At 41.6% G+C, this 16,613-nt stretch overlaps 1 long non-coding RNA gene and 1 pseudogene across 2 annotated transcripts in view; one reads left to right on the plus strand and one right to left on the minus strand.

The window, feature by feature from the left end:
* The window catches only part of LOC309622548, an 80,574-nt gene extending 76,769 nt beyond the window's left edge, over positions 1 to 3,805 (minus strand). Inside the window, exon 1 of the long non-coding RNA XR_014240962.1 lies at positions 3,040 to 3,805. This is a non-coding gene — a long non-coding RNA (uncharacterized lncRNA). The remainder of the gene's footprint in view (positions 1 to 3,039) is intronic.
* Positions 3,806 to 3,816: 11 nt separating this feature from the next.
* On the plus strand, positions 3,817 to 15,215 carry LOC309622257 (GTP:AMP phosphotransferase AK3, mitochondrial pseudogene; annotated as a pseudogene). Its single transcript has one exon. The product of its transcript is annotated as a GTP:AMP phosphotransferase AK3, mitochondrial pseudogene (transcript).
* The last annotated feature ends 1,398 nt before the right edge of the window (positions 15,216 to 16,613 follow it).

Here is a 16,613-nt window from a genome sequence, read left to right on the forward strand (position 1 = left end):
GGGGATTGTTCAAGAGCACATTCCCTGTTAGTGGCGTGGGAAAACACGCCCTGTTAGTGAATACAGTACAAACATTTATTTAGTGCCCACGGTGTCAAATTTCCATATAAATGATTGTACTCTGTGCTCCAACATTGGGTAATTAGTATTATTGTCCTCACTGTATGCACAAGAAACAGAGGGCCAGAAAAAGTGAAATGAAACGTTTAAGGTCACAACTTTAGCAAATGGAAGAATCAGGTTTACACCAAGCCTCCAAACTCCACATATCTAGTTCTTTCCCCAGCTGTTTCCCAGAGGTGGGGATGTAGGCCCTGGCTGTCCTGGGAACTGGGTGGAAAACATGATGAACCTGGGAGGAAAACGGGCTTTCAACTCAAGTCCTAGCCCTGCCACTTAATAGCTTGGTGACCTTAAGTCACTTCATTTTTCTGAGCCTTGATTTTTAATTCCGAAAATGGAGATCATAACATCTACTCAGAGTGTGGCTGTGAAGAGGAAATGAGATAACATATGTAAATCTCCCACCGCAGTGCCTGTACACAGTAAGTGCTTCATAAATGTTGGCCAGTATCAGTTCTGTGGAATCAAAGATGGCTCCCAAACACAATATTAGCTTCTCTTTTGTAGGTGCTTATTAAGTGTCACACATGGTGCTAAGCATTTCCTATAGAAGAAGGAATAACTTCTAACCATCCCAGCCTCAATGAGGGAAGGAATCGATGAAGGGGAGTGTCTTTTAGTCAGTCATGTTCGCCCTTGTTGAACTTTGCCCTATCTGTGTAACAGTTTTAAAACAAATTTATAGCTTAGTTTTGTCCTAAGCAAGAACACTGTGAAGTATTAGGTTGGATGTGCTAGCTATATTTTTCTTATGCACATTAAAACATACATACTCTTCATTATAATTTAAAAGTGTTATTATTTAACATACTCAAGAAAAAATATGAGATAGAACAAGATTAGCAAAAGGTTGACCACTGTTGAAACTAGAGTTTCAAAATGGGGCTACACCATTACCTCTCTAATTTTAGGTATCTGTGAAATTTTCATAATAAAATAGTTTTAAAAATAAAATAAAACACAATTATCAAACCTGGAGGTGGGGAGGGGAATGTTCTTTCACAGAGACCTAAACTTATCTCACATTCTCCAGAGAAGCAACTGTCACACCTTGGGAAACACTGGCCCATAATACCCGTGAGAAGGTCATGGCACAGGGACAGACACTCAGGCTTCTTTCTATCTCATAGGCTGCATCCTCTGTGCTTAGAACAACTGGTCACACAGATAAATGCCTGATTAAAGTTTGCTGAGTTAACGAATGAATGATTAGTACTATAAAAACCGGCATAATCTGAAGAGCCCCTGTTGTTTTTCTTTTACTGCTATGCCATTTGGATTCCATTACTGTGAAAATATCTAAAAAGTTTCCATAAACTTTCACAATCACATCTGGTTGGCATTGGATGCTTTTTGCTAAATGAGGTCAAATGTATTGTCTGATGTTACTTGGCTACTACTGGTTTATATGTATTTGGTCAAAGAACCTCTTACCAGATGCTGTTAAGAGTAAGTTTTATAACCCTTTGTCCCAAGTGGCTTGTTCAACATCAGTCTGGAAAAGGAGGAAGGGGCGAGGTAATCTCAGGAGCCAAAAGTGAGTCAGTGTGCTCTAGGTGTCTGACACTTACCAGCAGGCCAGCACCGACTGTGCCTGCTCTAAGCTGCTCTGGGACACATCCTCTCCCACTCACACCTACAGCCAAGTGAACCCTACCACACTCCACAGACACTCCTCTGAAATATTCTGTGATCAGAGTCTGGTACCAAATTAGATATCTCAGTTAAAGGTTGAATACACTAGAAGGTTAAATCTATCTAGTAGGATAGAAAGGCCTTGGCAGGATCACTTTTTGTGTATATAATTAGTTATCCTAAAAGACAGTCATAATGTGCTGCTTTATTATGCAAAGCAGTTAGTATTTTGCAAAATACTGTTTCAAGTTATGATTTTTTTTTCCTTTGCTGGAAGATATGAGCTAAATTTCTATTAAATATTCATATACCTTTTGAAACACCTTATGTATTCAGTGTTAACTCTTTTGAATATAGCAACAATAAAAGAGATTATATGACTAACTTAAAGATCTAAAATAGCAAAAACTATTTTTTTTTTAAGTCTGAGAAATCAGAGCAGCAGTTCTACTTTGCTACCATAAAATACAAATACAGAAATTAGGTTTCCAATCCCAAAATCTTTTTTCTGGAAATAGCTTTCTCTCTTGCTCATAGAATGAGAACAAGCCATCACATCATTTTTATGGATCTTTTTCAGAAATGAAGTGGCTCAAGAATGGTTAGAGGGACTTCCCTGGTGGCGCAGTGGTTAAGAATCTGCCTGCCAATGCAGGGGACACGGGTTCGAGCCCTGGTCCAGGAAGATCCCACATGCCGCGGAGCAGCTAAGCCCATGTGGCACAACTACTAAGCCTGCACTCTAGAGCCCGCAAGCCACAACTACTGAGCCCACGGGCCACAACTTCTGAAGCCTGCACACTTAGAGCCCGTGCTCCGCAACAACAGAAGCCACTGCAATGAGAAGCCTGCACACCGCAATGAAGAGTAGCCCCTGCTTGCTGCAACTAGAGAAAAGCCCGCATGCAGCAACGAAGACCCAACCCAACGCAGCCAAAATTAAATAAGTAAATAAATAAATTTATTTTTAAAAAATGGTTAGAGAAGGAAGCGGATGCAGGGTTGGTGGCTCAGCAGCCTCTAGAGTAGCGCCATATGATGCACAGTCTGATGCTGTATTAAGCCAGTGCACTTGTACCACCTGAGACAAAGCTGAGGATCTGTTTCACATCTTGTTGAGTAAACCAAACCCCAAGTATTTTTCCAGGGAAGTGATTAGAAGGTAATTGTCACTTTAAAAATTCTACATGGAAATAAAGTGCAAATGGTCCATAAACAAATGAAAAGATACTCAATCTCACTTATATTGAAGAAATTAAAATTAAAATAGTACTTTCTCACCTCTTTGTTGGTCTATTGACATAGCCTTCTAACTGCTCTCCTTCTTGCAGATGGAGCAATCATCTAAAAACAAAAATCAAGTCATGTCCTTCCACTGCTTGAAACCCAGCTTCCCAGTTCACTTAATAGTTATATTTAAACATAAATTACATCTTTCTTTAACCTAAATTGTATCATTCTGCAACTATTTGCATTTACAACGTCTTAGAAATCTTTTCATGTTAGCACATAGAGATCTGTCTTTTTAGCTGCTGCATAATATTCCATAGTATGGCTAAGGTTCACTTAGCTATTCTCTAATTAATGAACAGTTAAATTGTTAACAATTTTTTGCTGTTATAAATAAGGCTGAAATGAACATTCTATAGCCTTCTTGTCACTTGAGAGTGTTTTTCTAAGGAAGATACTGAGAAGAAATTTTTTTTAAAAATGGCCACTGCCAAGTTGCCTTCCAAACCAGCTGTGGGGACACCCCACCAGCGGAATGTGAGAGACCTACTTACACGTTTGCCAACATTTGCTTCTAGATGGTCTGAACTGTTCCGCTGTCTAGTTCCGTGACTTGTATCATTCTTTAATTCCAGAAATTCTTGTCTTTAATTATCTCTTTAAGTACTGTATCCCTCCCTCCTCTCCTTTTCCTCCTGTGAAAGGTGGAACTTTAAATCTACACTTTGTTTCTTCATTTTCCTTTCGTACCTCCCACCTCTTCCGCCCTTCACACTGCATTGTGGGAGAATTCCTTGACTCAATCTTTCAACTCACGCATACGCACTTCTTCCGTAGCGTCCGTCCGTTTCCGCGTGGGTTACGCCCTCTCGCCCTCGGCGCTTCTTCGTGGCTCTGCCCCCGACGTCGGGCCGCCGAGACTGGGAGCGAGCGCGCAGGCGCAGCCGGCGTCCAACCAGGAGCCCAACCGTGGGCTTGGCCCTGGCGTCACTCAGCAGCCATGGGAGCGTCAAGGCAGCTTCTGCGCTCCGTGATCATGGGCGCCCGGGGCTCCGGCAAGAGCACCCTGGCGCTGCGCATCATCAAACACTTCCAGCTGAAGAGGTTCTCCAGCGGGGACGTGCTCCGAGACAACATGCTGAGGGACACAGAAATTGGTGTGCTGGCCAACATTTTCATGGCCCAGGGGAAGCTCATCCCAGACAACCTCATGACTCGGCTGATCCTCCAGGAGCTGAAAATTTTCACCCAGTATAACTGGCTGTTGTGTGGTTTCCCCAGGACACTTACACAGGCTGAAGCCCTGGATAGAGTTTATCAGGTACACCTGGTGATGAACCTGAACGTGCCCTTTTAAGTCATCCGGCAACGCCTCACGCCTCGCTGGATTCATCCAGCCAGTGGCCGCGTCTACAACCTCGAATTTAACCCTCCCAAAGCAGTCGACGTGGATGATGTGACTGCAGAGCCTCTCATTCAGCGTGTGGATGATAAACCAGAGACACTTATCAAGAGAATGAAGGTTTACGAAAACCAAACAAAACCGGTCCTGGAATATTACGAGAAAAAGGGAGTGTTGGAAACATTTTCTGGAAAAGAAACCAATCAGATCTGGCCCTGTATGCATGCTTTCCTGCAAACAAAAGTCCCACAGAGACACCAAAAAACTCAATTACCCCACAAGGAAAAATCCTTGTGATTAGCAAGATGAGCATAACTCTTCCTTTCTTCACATGGAGTTCCTTGTTCTAAGACCCCACCATGAATGAATTCTTTGAAAATTATATTAGTTTCACTTCTGTGGATTTTATTCAGGATATTAAGGATATGCCAAATGAGTCTGATACTAAGATTTGTCTTTTGGGGACTTCCTCGGGGGCGCAGTGGTTAAGAATCCGCCTGCCAATGCAGGGGACACGGGTTCGAGCCCTGGTCCAGGAAGATCCCACATGCCACGGAGTAACTAAGCCCATGCGCCACAACTACTGAGCCCAAGTGCCACAACTACTTAAGCCCACAGGCCTAGAGCCTGTGCTCCACAACAAGAGAAGCCACCGCAAGGAGAAGCCAGCGCACCACAACGAAGAGTAGCCCCCGCCTGCGCAACTAGAGAAAGCCTGCACGCAGCAACGAAGACCCAACGCAGCCAAAAATAATTAATTAATTTAAAAAAGATTTGTCTTTTGAAATTGTCTAGTGTGTTTTATCCAGCTGTCTTCTATGAGTGTGCAATTCAGAAACATTAAAAATGTCTAAACTTTAAAAAATTCTTTTAGACCAAAAGTACAAGAGCAACTGGTAGTAATCTAACTTGTGTTCAGTAAGAATAAGTGATTGGTAAGGTTTCATATTTTTCTGGAAAAGTAAAAAATTAACATTATACTAATTTGCAGAAAGTATTTCATCAGAAGCTTTTGTGTAGCCAGATACCAAAAAAGACATTTCTAGCACAGGGGATGTGGTTTTGTGAGATGCTACCTCTATAAAATTCTGGATAAAAATAACTGGATTTACCAATCCACTGCAGAATGCGAGTTTACTGCTGTCTTTAAACTAAGAAACCTATAAGGAGGCCGTATGAGCTATATTACTTTTGTTGTTAAACATACCTTCAGTTGACTCAGAATTTTCAATTTGCTATAAAAAAAAAATTAGGAAAGTATTACTTTGATATGATTTGTTTTCTTTTGAAAATATGTGTTCACTGAGGGATATAACATGTTAGAAATTGACATTATAAGTTCTTGTACAAGCTCCAAAATTGAATGAATTTTCTTTAATGGAAAATGTAATTGATGTCTTATGTTTTCAGATGTTACTGAGGTTAAGAAACGTGTTTTAGGGGACTTCCCTGGCGGTGCAGTGGTTAACACTGTGCGCTTCCACTGCTGGGGGCATTGGTTCAATCCCTGGTTGGGGAACTAAGATCCCACATCCCACATCCCATGCGGCCAAAAAAAAAAAAAAAAAGTGTGTTTTAGGATCTACTTGCCAGTTCTCTTTTTGATCGATATGCCTTGGTGAGTAACAAAGTATTTTAAAAAAGAAGAATGAATAGAAGAAAACTTGTGGTACTGCATAAAATAAAATACTGTATCATTAGGAAATAGAAATAGATCAAGCATGCCTGGTGGGAAATTTCCTTGACAGAAATAACCATCATAATTAGTAAACAGATGTGGCAATAGAAAGGCTTTATATGACAGGACCAGGAAAGTAACTGAATTTGCTGAAGGTGGAGTTCTTTATTCCTGATCAAAGAAGTTGATACCTGCTGGCGTTCGCTGACATCCTATCTTAAGGGGAAAAAATCTTGCCAGTGTGTGTAATCTGAGAATGAGTGCTTATGTACTGTGCCCTGGAGTAGTGGGGCAGTATGAGAAATGGAGGAGAAACCAGACTATAACTTAAATGACATATTTATTTTTATTTTAGTTGGTGCTAAATCAAATGAAACCAGTCCTTGTACAAGCTATTACTAACTGCCTTTGAAAAATTCAGCCCATCTTACTCCAGGCACTTAAAATGCAAATACCAGCAAGTGTTTCTTATGTATTTGAGGGGAAAACTTATTTTTCTTTCTTTTGATTTTATTTTTCATTCACTGTCAATTTTTCAAAATGGACCAAGCCTTTTAAAAATTACAGAAAACATTTCATTCTTTAAAATACTTTCTATAATGTCTTATTTGAATATTGTTATATGCTTTCCAAAAAGTAAACTACTAAACTTATGAACTATCACTAGCCACTAGGTTATAAGACATCATTAGTCTTTACTATAATAAAATTAAATTTCAGGAAAAATATCAGTTTCATCTGCTTATTCAGTTTTTTATTATAAGGACCAAATTTTAATCTCCATGACCTCCAGTTGATTTATTTGTGACTGCTCTATCCTCACACATCTATCAGAAAAATCTACTTATGCTTATTCTTAATTCCTGCTTTGCTTGCTCTATCATTTATCTTGCTTGAATGTTGTTAGTTCATCCATCTTGTTGAGTTTGTAATCTTTTGTAGTGTTGGTCTTCTTCATATGTGTGGTGATCTTGTCTCTGTAATCTGTATGGTTGAGATTCTCCATTAAATTGCATTGTCTGTCAATGAGTAGTCATCTTCTTGGGGAGGTTGCTGGTCTAAATTGTCCTCTGGCTTTTTGTCAGGGACAGTGAAGAAGGAAAAGCCACTGGGTGAGATTTCTCTGGGGTGTTCAGGTCTGGTGCCCAATTCCCCTCCTCATGACACAGAGCCATATCTGTCTCATCTGGGCTCCCTGGCCATGACTCCTACCTGGAGGCTGACACTTTGTCACTGCTGTTTGGCTCAAGAGCAGATGGAAAGGCATCAGTAGAGGATGAACTGATGGTCCCTCCTGCAGCAGTGCCCCAAAGACCGAAGTGTTGATTGTCCTTGTTACCCTCCTGCTTCGGGTGTCTGCCACCTTTGGGGATGGAGTCTTGGTGCTCCTTCACCTTTTTGGCACTAGTCTTCTGTACACATTTTAGATTGGGCTCTGTGTTTTTGCATCAACCCAGTGTACATCCCATACTTTAGGATTTATCCTGGTTTCTGGTTCACTGAAAGTTTCACTTCTTACTTAGGATCATCAGTTAAGCCCCTTGCTGCAGGAATGAAGATGCTGGACGATATACTTAGTCCACCACCCTGAAATGGAACCACATTGCCTCGTCCACCCTCAAAATTCATGAGTCATCAGGCCTAGAGCTATGGCTTTCAACTCTGGCTGCACATTAGAATCAGCTGGGAGCTTTAAGACAGAACATGGACACCCTGGATATTTTTATTTGGTTATCATGGGTGGAGGCCATGGTTATTGCTATGTTTGTTGTATTTTCAAAGCTCCCTGGCTTTTGTAAACCACTACCTTAAAGCAGCAGAGCTGACTTCCTCTGAGAGGGCCAGCCTTCTAAACAGTTTTCAACAGAGACTCAGAACCACCTGGCAGTCTCACCAGCTGGAACATTCATCACAAAAGGCTCTGCCCTCCTTGTCGTATTTTTTTCTCCCACACATGGAAATATTTAAGCAATGGATATTTTATCATTATTTTATCATTAGTCATCACCATGGATAACTAACACTTTTCATTTTACCTGTGTTGTTTATCAAGTGCCACATCAAATGTCACTCTAGTTACTGATTTTTGGAAGCTTGCTTACATAAATATCTTTCCCTGTGTGGCCAGCGGGTCGAGCTCTGCTATCTCTATTGTATTTAAACTCAGCTGGTGATGCTCATTTTTCAAGTATGCAGGTTGTGAAACCAACTTGCAATGAAATCATGATATATTTGTTTGATGTTTTCTAGTCTACAATAGCTTTTGTTTAGTTCTTACTAAAAATCTGGGAAAAGCCAATTAAATGGATTCTGAAGATGAAGTAACCCAAAACACAACGCATTTCTCTAAAAAACAGCTAAATTTTCTATTAGTAATTGACAAAAACTTACATAAACTGAAATGGGAACATGTTTATGTGCAATTGTGGGATGTCGTTATTCTCCAATTAGGCCTATGATCATGGTCTTGTGAGATCCTTGCACACTTTTGGTGGTTGATCATCTAGACAGCTTTACAGTGATGCCTTCTCCAGCAAGGAATAGGAAAACACCAGGTATCCAGAATGAAATGAGTTTGAATAGAGTGCAGGTGGGGAGTAGGTATTAGGAAGAAGAAAAGATGGGGAATGTGTATAAGAGAACTTTGAATATTATGACACAGTAGGACTGCTCTCCTTACAGCAAGCTGAGAAAATCTTCATAATGTCAGGAGATTGGAAAAAAAATATTCAAAATTGGTGGTGGTGGTGGAGGACTCCAAAGGGGTTAGGATTACTTATAGGTAATGAGAATGTGTGTTTAGTAAAGTGGAGGTCAGGCCATGTGGATACAGAATTTGGCTATTGTCAAACTGTAAGGCTTTGGGAATTTATCAGATATCCCACTGAGCCACTGTTGCATGATGGCAAAAACCCACCCAATTATGATTATGGGTAAGAGAAGTCATGGGGTGAAAGAAACGAGGAGGAAGTAAAGTTAGATGTTGACTGGAAAGACGCTGGGAGGAGAATGGGAAATTGTTACTTGGAGGGACATCGAATTGGAGGGTGGAATAAATTAGAAGAAAATCTTTAGAACTAAGAAAGAAATTAGAAAATATTGGCAAGAGAATTGACAGAATTGTTATAGGAAAAAAAAGAACAGACCCACACTCAGAGGGAACGAGCTGTAGTTCTGCCTTCTCAATATTTCTTTTCTCCTTATAAAAAAAGAAAAACAATGTCTACTATATCCCTTGAGCACTGGGACATTGATAAGAACCATTAACTCAGGTAAGTAAAGAGGTCCAGGTAAATTACTTTGAAGCAAATGAAGTCTTAATGGGGTTTTCATCTAGCAAGAATAGGACTCACTTCCGGGCATTATTACCATTTGGAATGGCCATTTCATGGGGCTCTAACAGGTGGAAGCGTTGCATGCAATATGTCTCCAAATGTGATCATTTCAGAAATCATTTGAGAACTGGTGAAAAGCTTTAGCAAGTTTAACAATCCTAGAATCTTCCTTTACTTAGTCTCCATGATATTGCTCTCAGAAGTTAACAAATTTAAGCAATAAGGCAATCAGATGACGTATCTGTATGTACTGGGAGCTTGGGCTCAGAGGTAGCCTTTACAAGTGATGACAAGGTGAGATTCAGGCTGTATATAACCACCATCTGACAGCAAAGTTTTCAACTATATTGTAGTTTGTTAGTAGCTCCCTTGTTACTTAAAATGTCTTCCCAAAATGCAGTAGGGAGGGACCCTCAGGACCTGAAATCTTACCTGGAAGCTGTAGTGACTCCTGAGTCCCAAAGAGATGCCATGGGCCAGCCAATGCTGCTCCCACAGCTGTGGGCACCAGGGGAGGGAAAATGTCAAGTTCTCAAAAAACAAACTAAAACAAAATATAATTTAAAAAACAAATTAACACAAACAAAAATAACAACAAAAAAAGCAGCAACACATAAGAAAAATGTGAGTCCCTTTCAGGGATACTGTCCTTCTGTTTGGATGACTTTCTGCTTCTGGTCTCTTGTTGGATATGCTATTGTCTTTGCCTTAAGCAGAGTTTGCCTTAAATCATGATTTGCAGTGTCAAGAAAGTACAAAAGCCCTCCTATTGTCCACAGGGCCTTCCTCTTCTGATGATGGTCACTAAAAGGGGGACACATTCTTCTAATATTTCACAGTTAACAGTAAGGCTTAGAATCATCTCGGAAGCCTTAACACAGTGACTAATACTTATTCTAGGATAAAAATGAGGGATATAAGAGGGCAGAGAGAGTGATGGTTGCCTACAGCATGGATATGGTGGTGATATGGGATGTGAAAGCTAAGAGCGAGGTCAAGAAAATGGTACAGAAAGGGAAGTTGAAGGATAACCTTCTGCCACATATCTGCCTAGGGCAAGGCTGGGTGGAAAGCAAGTATTTTTGTTAGTCCAGCAAACCTTCCTCCTCGCCCCCTACAGAGTGATCTCTAAAAGTTTTCTCTGACACAACAGGCACCTGCCACATGTAATCCTTGGAAATTCCTAGCTTTTCTTGCACCAGTATTTGCAATGTTTCTAAACAACTACTTCCCCCCCTCCTTGCACTGCAGAAAAGGTGTCCATTCCATGCCCTGATGCATTACAGCTGCAGATTGCCTGGAGTTTGCTCATCACCACATGGCCTTTTCAAATCAGAAGGCTCCTTTCCTCAGGTCTCACGTGTGATTGCTGATAGTCATGTGATGACCCTTTCAATGATCTAACATGGAACAGCCAGCTGAGCAGGAAGGGCCATGGGTAGCCTTAGAACTCAGCCGATTGTCCTGTATCAGCCTGAGCTATTGGTTAAACGTTCACATGACCAACATGAGAACATGTTCATACAAGTGTGTGGAGCAGGGGAGGGTTCCTCATCTCCAAACACATGTTCTAAAAGTGTGAAAATCCCTAGCGTGCCTCAGTCTTAAGCTCCATTAGTGAGCTTGTGCATTCTTAGGGAACCACACGCTGTAGGGTTTATTAGGAAAGCCCAGCCACAAGTATGCGCCTGCCTCACGTCCAGACATTTGGTAAAATCCACTTGCTCCCACCTCCCTAAAGACACAGCACGCAGCTGTATGTGGGGATCACCAGGGCCGAGCTGAACCAGTCAGCTCAGTGGGTTTGCATGCTCAATCCGACCCTTACAACAGCCAAAAGGAGCCTCACCAAGCCTTTGTATGAGGGGTCGCACTGTCCCTGGGAATAAACTCGATGAGTCCTGTTGTCTTTGAACTGCCCCGCCCACACTCAACACGTATTTTAGACAGCACATGACAGACTCACAGAAGAGAGCAAAGTACTGCACGATGGCTTTAAAGCATGCTGCACACCCACTTCCTTGGGCAACAGCCCCAAAACACCCAGGTCTCTGAGTGCCGACCGTGAGGACCCTTTCCCCTCCTGGCATCTATACACAGACCCAGTGAGTGAGGTCATCAAAATTCCGCAAAAAACAAGCAAATATCTAAAACTATCTCCTGAACATACAAGTTGACAACTTGAGCGAGAAGGTAGGAGCAAAAAGTCATTTATAGCTTGATGTCTCCATGACATAGTTAGCTACGCCCAGGTGCTGGGGTGGGGTGAAGCCTGAAAGAATCCACATTAACAGGGGTTCGGAGGCCGCTGAGGAGGTGTGTGGAGGACCTTTTTAGAGGGGCCAATGGCTCCAGGTGAAGGCATGGAAATGAAATGCCATACACTCCAGTTCCCTTCCCCATGGCATCTTGCCTCTGCTAGGTTAATGCTCAGAAGTTGTTTTACCGAAAGCTCGTTTGGCAGCTGGGTCTGAAACCCACTCAACTTTGCTCAGATAAGTTGTGTATTGTGTGAGGGTAGCAGGGAGAAGAGAGAGTGCTCACTCTATGTATGAAAAAGTCTTGGGAATTCAGGATAACTAATAAATGAGACCTCAGAAGGGACAGGAACTGGGATCCCTGAGAAACCCTCCACGGCCAGAGCTGAGCTCCCTTACTTAGCACAGGGGTCACAGGCTCCAAAGCCTATGGGGGTCCACACACACGAATCAGTGGGTCTAAAACAGAAAAGTGCTCGTCACTCAGGCTCAGGGTCTCCAGTGCAGCAAGTGGTTGCCCTGGTGCCTCAGCTTACGTTCCATGTATCTGTTTCCTTATGTTCCTCCAGCATGTTGGCAGTTGTAGCTATGTCTCCGATTTCAGAAAGAGTCACTCAGTTGGTTACTGGCTTGGTTAGGGGCCATTCCTGGTCCAGTCCCATGGTGGGTAGGATGGCCCTTTCCAGTAGTTGTAGGTGAGGAAGTATGTGTGGCAGGTCAACTGGGTTACCTCTGTCGACACTTCCAGATCTTGCTTCCTCTTTGGGTCATGTTCTGGAACTGAGAAGGAGGCACAGGGTTTGTCTAACCTGGACTTTCTGAACCGTCCTCAGTAAAAGGAATGAGGAATGACCAGAGGCTCTGTGAAAACTTCCCAGCGTGCTCAGAGGGGGACTCAACTGACAGGTCTGTAGCTGGCGCTTCTCCCCTGGGCAATCACCTGAGCTGTTCCTGCAGCCAAAATTGACTCCTTTCTCTTCTTTCTTCACATTTCCAAACTATACCACTCCTCCTTACTAGTAATGTTTGTTTGGAAAGAGGTCTATGCCTGATGGCCTTTCCTGTAGGAAGAGTTCCAGAATATTCTCTCCCCAGTAAGAAAAAAAATTGGCAGGTGAGCTACTTGTCTTCACCTAGTTCTCATGTTCCGACATGGTGAAAAGGGCTGGCAGTGCTGCATTTTTCTCTGCTTGCTTGGTTCAACCACATCATTTGCCTTCTGATCCAGCATTTTCCAAGTCTCTGTAGACTCCACTCAATCTGTGTATTAAGAAAGGCAACATTTCTCAGTCTTACAAAGATTTATTTTCAAACATGCCATTTCTGGAAAGTGGCACCAATGTTCTTTACTGCTTTTTCTACCCACCCACAGCAGAGCAGAGAAGAGCCCCCTGATTTGGGGGCAGAACTCCTGAGTATGAGTCCAGCTCTCCCTTTATTCACTGCTTTGGAAGTCTTTAATTAGAGGCAATAATGGAACAATGGCAAAAATAAAACAGACTGACTCCTTAGGATTAGGGGAGGAATTATAAAGCCCCTAGGAAAATTTTTCTAATATTCTACCTTTCTGAGGAAAATCCTAGACCAGGAATTCATCCAGGCTTGGAGAATACCTCTAAGAACACATTTATGTTTTCTAGTCCCAATCTGTTTTCAACCCCAATACTTGGGAAAACTACAAGACACCCCAAAACTCTAGAGTAAGCCCCAAAGCCTTGGTTGTGATCTGGGAGCCTGTGATCTCTAACATTTCCAAGAAGGATCATATACTGGGGGTACATTGGTAGTCCCCCTTCTCCCTTTCATTTACTACCGAAAAAAAACTTGAAGCTAGGCAGTCTATGCCAGTGTAGGGGGTATTTAATTGCCTGTCAGCTATCCCCTCCTGCCTCTGATAGATAACAACACACTAATTTTCCCTTGAAATTCCCCTCCCATTCCCCAGTCTGGTGTGACTGGCTCCAGGCTTGGGTACCAGGTCTGGGCCTAGAAGATCACAGGGGCAGTGACTGGTTCAGAGATGGGCATGTGTCCCAAACTGAGCAGTGAAAATCAGCCCTGACATTGTTAGAAATACAGAGAAAAAGGTATTTGACCCCAGGATTGCTAAACTGGTAGATGGAACCCTTTGGTAACCCTTTACCAACATGTAGGGAATGCCTGACTGTGCATGAAACTAACACAGAGGAAAGCAGGGCTGAGGGAAAGAGGCAGTGACAAAAGTCCTTCACGTACTGTTGAGAGCCCTGGATCTAACTGTGCCTGAAATCACCCACCAAACATTCAGGCATGGATTTCAAAACCAAAATGGTTGGGACCAATACACCTGGTCTAGTGACAAATTCCTAGACCCCTCATTTCCCCCATGCTCCTCCCTTCATCTCTCAGACTTTATCAACTCATATTAATCTATGTGAGAATCCATCGCTGAAGCAACCGTGGAACTTGCCATTCTTTAGACATGAGTTTTCTTGATCATCCTACAGTAATCCTTTCTGGTTCACGGGGTTGCCAAGGTTCAGATTTTATCATTAAAGTATGTGGTCAGGAACTAACCTGACCACATATATAACCTGACCATATATAACTAAAATTATATATATATATACATATATAACTTATACCATTTCCCGTAGAAATAACTGTTCTAAAATTGAAAACACCAATTGTGCGGCTCTTGTGGGCTTCACAGGGCCTTGAGATCCCTTGGAAACAAATGTCACCTCTTCTGCCATCTGCCTCGTGGCACATGGCTGTCTTGCTGCTGTCTTCCTGCTGTGTTCCCATCCTGCTCTCGTAAGCAGAGCTCTGATGCTACGGGAAAATGTCAAAATAAACCTTTGCCTTCATTTGAAGCCTAAGTAAATAAACTCCTGGACATGTGCCAACTCCTATCTGAGCACATGTGACCTCATTCATCTGCAACAAACAAACAACCTGGTGAAATCCACTTGGAGGCCACTGAGAGTTCCCAGGACTGTGTGCTCAGTATCTGTTTCTGTCCCGGCACTGGTGGACAGAATCCCTAGCTAGCTCAGCCATTCCTGGGGAGATGCTTTCCTGTGTTCTGGTCTCCCCGATCCTCTGCATGGGCCTTGGGAAGACCAGGCCCTTGGTCAGTAATATTACATATTTATGGAAGGAGGAGAGCGGGGGAAGGAGAGGAGGGTGAGGAGTGGGAGTAAAAGAGAGAGGGAGAAAGAGGGAGAGAAGGACAGTGTCAGGGAGATGGGAGGGGGACAGTAATACCTTTATTGTAACCATTTAAATTAGTACAGACTGAAATCAGTGTATACCTTAAATATTAGGATAATGATACTGAAGGAAATTTAATGAGTCAAACTCTTTGTGCTATTAATTTATAAAATTAGGCTTGGAGAGAATGTGTGCTATTAGAAGTAATTCTTTTATTAATATAAAGAAAGACTGTAGAGAGAAAATTCAATCTGTACAAAAATATATACAGTGACAAATAAAAGCCTCTCCCCACACCAACTCCCTGGCCCTCTCTTCCTTCAGTTAGCAGATTTTTATTTCCTTCTAGGTGAAAAAAAAAAAAAAAAAAAAAAAAAAAAAAATATATATATATATATGGTTATACATATACCATATATAAAAATTATATATATACATATATAACTTATACCATATATATGTATATATGTATACAGATACATATATACATAATATATGTATATATAATTTTTATATATGGTATATAATTCATTTTTTCAATTCAATTTATATATATAATTCATATATATGGTACAATAAAATATAGTAAATAGATAAAACATACATATAATTATATACGATCATATATAATTTATATACGGTATAATAAAATATAGTAATTAAATATATAATAATATAATTTATATTTATATAATTTACACAAGAGATCAAACTACACATGCTTCTTTGTAACTTACTCATTTTCACTGAATGATAAGAACTGAGGCTCTTTCACGGCAACACAGATCTCACTGTTCGACTGGCTCCCTGATACCCACTAAAGGCTTCTCTGTGTAACCAGTGCCCATGCATGGATGTCTAGGTTGCTTGTAGTGTTTGCTCTTGCAAACAATACTATATCTTGGTGCATATCTACAGGGTGAAATCCTGACTGGAATTGCTGAATAAACAACTCTATACACTTTTATTTTTGATTAATGTTTTATTTATTAACAATAAACAATCTGTTACTTGTATTAATTAGCATTTAGGCTCTTTGCATCTAATTAAAAATCTAGAGTAATTTTGGCTTAACCACATGAAAGTATATTTTCGCTTTGAAAAATAAGTCCAGAGACAGGAAGTTCAGAGAGTCATCAGTGACCTAGGCTCTTTCTTTCTCTCTGCTCTGCCACACTGGGTATGTGACTTCCACTTTCAGTGGTCCTGCATAGTTACTGGAGCTCTACACCTCACACCTGCATTCCAGGCAGCAAGAAAAGGAGAGGGAAGAAAAGAGGGACACACCTCCTAGATGAGTCAGCTCCCTTTATAGAGCCTTCCAGAAAGTTCCACATAACGTTTCTTTTTTTTCTTTGTTAATTGGGGTATAGTTGCTTTACAATGTTGTGTTACTTTCCCTGGACCTCCCTCCCGCTGCCCCCCCTATCCCACCCATCTAGGTGACCACAGAGCACGGAGCTAAGCTCCCTGCGCTATACAGCAGGTTCCCACTAGCTCTCTGTTTTACACATCCACATAACATTTCTGCTTACATCTCATGGACCAGAACTAAATCACATGGCCACACCTTATAACAAGGAGGCTGGGAAATGTTTAGGCAGCAATGAAGCCTGCCAAACAATTAGGGTTCAGCTTCTAAGGAAGGAAAAGAGAAAGGGGGCAACTAACTTCTCCCACACATCATTACTCATCTTGATAAATTCCAAAATGCTTCTTCTTTTCAATTTTTAGCAGAAAGAGCTGGATACATACAT

Source organism: Balaenoptera borealis (assembly GCF_965194805.1).
Source record: "Balaenoptera borealis genome assembly, chromosome: 2".
Classification (NCBI taxonomy): domain Eukaryota; kingdom Metazoa; phylum Chordata; class Mammalia; order Artiodactyla; family Balaenopteridae; genus Balaenoptera; species Balaenoptera borealis.